The 5514-nt window shown below is 34.5% G+C and overlaps 1 pseudogene; it reads left to right on the plus strand.

The window, feature by feature from the left end:
• Positions 1-4733: 4733 nt before the first annotated feature.
• LOC128774034 (U2 spliceosomal RNA) lies at positions 4734-4861 on the plus strand (annotated as a pseudogene).
• The last annotated feature ends 653 nt before the right edge of the window (positions 4862-5514 follow it).

The raw sequence follows: 5514 nt of genomic DNA on the forward strand, positions 1-5514 counted from the left end.
TGTGCTATAGAAGAAAAGAAAAATCACTTGTAATTTCAAACCCTGGGAAAAACACTAATGTTTTAGTTGTCTCTCCCTTTGCTCTTTTTCTATGCCTACAAATATGATATATTTTATGTGTATACAGGATGCAAGGTAGGCTTCTTATTTTTTGACCTATATGATTTATCTTTAGATATTCTTGGTGAAGCTGGCGATCAAGGGCAAATGTTTTGGCTCAGTGATCAACTTCTGGGCATATCTTCCTAAAGCCCTGTAGACCATTCTTTGCCCTCCTGTGGGAGTGGGAATGGATATTTTCCTCCTCATAGCAGTTACTATCTTATGACCCTCACAAATGAACGTCACAGAAATTTGCAAGAAAAGAGCTCAAACTACTCTTTCCTCAGGGCCTCTGGTGACCTCTTTCTTCTGGGTCTGTTATTTGCAAGTTCTAGGCTAATGCCAATCTCTCTCTCTCTTGCTCTCTCCTGGGAAAATGTTGGTCTCCAACATGGGTTGTCTGTTGCAGCTGTTCTGCCAGATAGAGGGACAGCGGTGAGGTGTGAATCCCATAAATGGAGGAGGGAACGGCAGAGGGAGGAAGAATGTCAGGGTGATCCTGTGTTCCAGCTTGCAGTCTGCTTTTTGATATTTTTATGTTCTTGGGAAGAACAAAATAAAAAAAAATTTAAAGGCACATCTCACAGGGAGAATTTCTTTCCTGCCCGAATCCTTCCCTGGGTCTACAAAGGAGATGGATGGCTCCCTCGTCAGCATAACTATGGTCTTATTATAACAAAGACCATTCATTTGTCCCCTTCTCAACTTGGATTACATTTCAAAGCTTTTTCATTAGCTTGACACCGAATGGCATCCCTGAGCTATCCTTTCTTTTTTCATACAGTCATAGAGTAAGCATTTTCTTGCGTGATAATTTTTAAAAACATATTTTTAAACATCAGCATATCACCTCTTTATGTTTTTGCACAATAGTGCATTTAATTATTCCTCTAATGCTTAATATTTAGACTGTGTCTCTGTTTCAGCATTGTAAAACTGACAAGGGTCATCTGGCATATTAAGTTTTGTGCACACGTCTAATTATTTCCCTAGGATGGTGTCTTTAGAAGTGGAATTAGAGGCTAAAAGATACAACTTGTTTTCTTACTGAAATGTTTTAAAGTAAAAAGTAATTATGAGTTTAAATTATAAAAGCAAAATATACCAGGTGCTAAAAAAACAAAGAAGTATACAACATAGGAAATGTAAGTCGTTTCTGCTTTCTCACCCCTCAGAGATCATAATTTTTATTAGGTTAATGTCTATTTTTAATAAGAACAATTATAATGGTCCTTTTAGCGTTGTCCATTGCTGTCCCCAAAGATCGGTCCTTTTAATTCCCACTAGCAGTTGATAAAAGTGCCGATCTCACTGCATACTCATCAACCTTAAGTATTCTTGTTTATTAATATTCACATTTGATGAACAAATTGATATTGAGTGCTTTTTTACATTAATGCTGATTTTGTATATATGTATGTATAATTTATACATATTATAAACATTTTATTCACTCTTGTAATTAAAACTTTTCAAGTGCTGGGGTGCCTGGGTGGCTCAGTCAGTTAAGCATCAGATTCTGGGTTTCAGCTCAGGTCATGACCTCACAGGTTTGTGGGTTGGAGCCCCATGTTGGGCTCTGCGTGGACAGTGAGGAGCCTGCCTGGGATTCTCTCTTTCTCTCCCTCTCTCTCTGCCCCTCCTGACGCTCATGCTGTCTCTGTCTGTCTCAAAATAAAGAAATAAAAAAAACTTTCGAAGTGTTTTTACTTAGGGTTTTTACATTTTTATGTAGTCACATTTACCAACCTTTTCCTTTCTGCTTTATTTTTTTTTATATTTAAAAGGCCTTCCCTTTTCCCGTGAGCAGGTAAATATTCACCCATATTTTCTCACAGTCATTTAAGGTTTAAAAGTTTTTTTAATGTAATTTAAATCATGATATATTTCAAGCATAAGAGAAGTATATAAATTTAACATAACAAGCACCCATTAATCAAACATTCCGATTTAACAGATGCTAACAGTTTGCCATATTTACTTAAGTTTTTTTTCATAAAAATACAGCTACAGCTGTAGCTAAAGACCTATCTCCATCCCTTTCCCTACCTATGCTAAAATTTGTGTATGTAATTTACCTGCATGTTTCTATATTATTTATATGTTTACAACCATATGCATTATGAAGTATTGTTTTGCAAGCTTTAAAATTTTTACCTAAGTAGAATCCTTTCCAACTGACTTTTGTCATTCAATATTATACTTTCAGGATTTATCCTGTTAGATGTCCATAATTTCGAGTTTATATATTTTTACTACTTTATCACATGAATTGGAATGCTCTTTGTGAATTGTCTGTTCATATCACTTGTTCATTTTTTATTGCGTTGTTGGCTTTCTGTGAATTCTGGATTGTTGGAATTATTTATTCTTGACTCAAATCCCTGTGTGCTATATATGTAGCAACATCACATCATCAGGGAAATACAAATCAAAACCACAATGAGATACCACCTCACATGGGTCAGAATGGCTAAAATTAACAGCTCAGGAAACAACAGATGTTGGTGAGGATATGGAGAAAGGGGAACCCTTTTACCCTGCTGGTGGGAATGCCAACTGGTACAACCACTCTGCAAAACAGTGTGGAGGTTCCTCAAAAAATTCAAAATAGAACTACCTACGATCCAGCAATTGCACTACTAGGAATTTATCCAAAGGATACAAAAATGCTGATTCAAAGGGGCATAGCGTATGCTCCAATGTTTATAGCAGTGCTCTCAGCAATAGCCAAATTATGAAAAGAGCCCAAATACCCATTAACTGATGAACGGATAAAGAAGATATGGTATATGTATATAATGGAATACTACTTGAAGATGAAAAAGAAAGAAATCTTGCCATTTGCAACAACATGGATAAAACTAGAGGGTATTATGCTAAGTGAAATAAGTCAGAGAAAGACAGATATCATATGATTGCACTCATTTGTGGAATTTGAGAAACTCAACAGATGAACATCAGGGAAGGGAAGGAAAATAAGATAAAAACAGGGAGACAAACCAGAAGAGACTCTTAAATACAGAGAACAAACAGAGGGTTTATGGAGGGTAGGTGTTTGGGAGATGTGCTAAAGGGGTGATGGGCATTAAGGAAGGCAGTTTTGGGGATGAGCACTGGGTATTATACGTATGACATGAATCACTGGGTTCTCCTGAAGACAAGACTACACTCTATGTTAACTAACTTGAATTTAAATAAAATATAAAATATAAAATAAAATAAAATAAAATAAAATAAATAAAATAAAACAAAATAAAATAAAATAAAATTCTATCCTCAAGTAAAAAAAAAAGCAAATACCTGTTCCAAGTCTATGACTTGTCTTTTTAGTTTATGACATTTTATGATGTACACAAGTTTTTAATTTTAATGTCGTACATTTATCAACTATTGCCTTTATGACTTATATTATTTTGTCTTATTAAAAAATTGTATCCTAATTCAATGATGTGAAAATATTCCATGCTCTAAAAATTTTTAAGTTTCTATTGTCAAATTTAGGTATTTGATTCACATGGAATTATTATTCTATGTGATGTGGGGTAGGGTTTTCATGTTCTTTTTCCAAATAAATAGCAAACTGCCACGGCACTATTTATTGAGTAGTACATTTTGCCCACACGGAGTAATCATACTATCTCTATCATATATCATGTTGCCATATAAATATCGGTCTTTTTCTGGGCTTTCTATTCTGTTCCATTGTTATATTTGTTGAGCCCTGATTCAACAGCCACTGTTAATTACTATAGCTTTATGATGAATCTCAATATCTGGTAGGGAAAGTTCTCCCTTTTTTAAAATCATTCTTTGACACTTTCTTGATTATTTTTTGATCTTTCATGTCTCCTAGTGAATTCCAGGGTCAGTTTGTCCCTTTCTGTGAAATGCCCTTTTAGAACTTAAATTGGAATTCCCTCGAATTTATTGATTAACTTGGAAACAATTGTGACCTTTCAAATATTTTTTCCTGATCAACAAGCATGATACAAATCCCTATATTGGTCATCTCTTACAGCACTGTCATCTGTGAGTGATCACAGCTGTGGCTCTTTGTATTCAATTGTGCACTTTATTTTCCTTGTCTCTTTGCACCAGCTAGGAGCTCTACTATATGCTTAATAAAAGTAACAATAGTGTCATTCTTGTCACTTTCTCAACTTTAAAAGAAATACTGTATTTTGAATACTTTCCCAGTAAGTAAGGTGTCTGCTGTTGGTTTGGGGGTTGATAGCTTTTTTTTTTTTTAATGTTTATTTGTTTTTGAGAGAGAGAAAGTGCAACGGGTTGGTGGGGGTGGGACAAAGGATCTGAAGTGGGCTCTGTTCTGAGAGCAGACAGCCTAATGCCCATGCAGGGCTCAAACTCATGAACTGCGAGATCATGATCTGAGTGCAAGGTGGACAGTTAACCAACTGAGCCACCCAGGCACCCCAGGCATTGATAGCTTTTATCAGGTTAAGGAAGATCCCAAATCTTTGTAGTTTGCTAAAAGTTATTTCATTCTTGAGTAGGCTTTGGATTTTATCCAAAAAAATTTGTAGCCACAATATGATAAGATTTCCCCCTTTAATCTGTTAAAACAATGATTTGTAGTAATAAATATGTTAATATTAAAAGACCTTTGTATTACGTCTCAGCTTTTTGGCTAAAATCAAGTGTAGTATCTGTTCTTATCAGCTTAAAAGATCTTTGCATTCCTAGGTTAAGCCACGCATGGTCATCATGTGTTTTTTTAATGCATGTTTGATTTTTCTACTATTTTATTCAGAATTTTGCAATTATATATAAATGAGATTAATCTATGATATTTTCCTTGTATTTTTTGAGTTGGGATTTTGTATTAAGTATTTGTGTTTGCCTCAGAAAGTGAGCTTTACCTATTTATTATTTTATTCACTCGTTCACTGATTCCCAGATGAGCATTTGGATTACTTGGGGTAATTTTTGTTTTTTGATTTTTGTTTGTTTATAAAATAATGCTCAGGGTTTTTTGGCCCATACCAAATAAATCAGAATCTCTCGAGGTGGATCCAAGCATCAATATTTTAAAATGCTCCCCAGGTGACTATAATGTAAAGCCAGGTTAGAGAACCACTGCTCTAGAACAGTTTGTGTAGGATAGAGTTTGTCTGTTCTTCAAGAGCATAAGAAAGAAAATATTTGTTCTGTGAAATTTGGGTAGAATTTGTCTGTGAAATTGTCTGGCCTGGTGATTTTGTATGTAGATTCTAAAATGTTTATTCAGTTTCTTTATTGGTTATATAGATATATTCAAGGTTTTTTTCTGTTATTTCTTAAGCCAGTTTTAGTAATTATTTCTTAGAAAATTCATTTCTTATGTTTTCAGATTTATTGGCATGAAGTTGGTCATGATATTTCCATATGAATTTTTAGTCTCCTCAGTAT

This window comes from Panthera pardus, unplaced genomic scaffold, assembly GCF_024362965.1.
Source record: "Panthera pardus isolate Hobbes unplaced genomic scaffold, ASM2436296v1 HiC_scaffold_27, whole genome shotgun sequence".
In the NCBI taxonomy this organism is placed as follows: domain Eukaryota; kingdom Metazoa; phylum Chordata; class Mammalia; order Carnivora; family Felidae; genus Panthera; species Panthera pardus.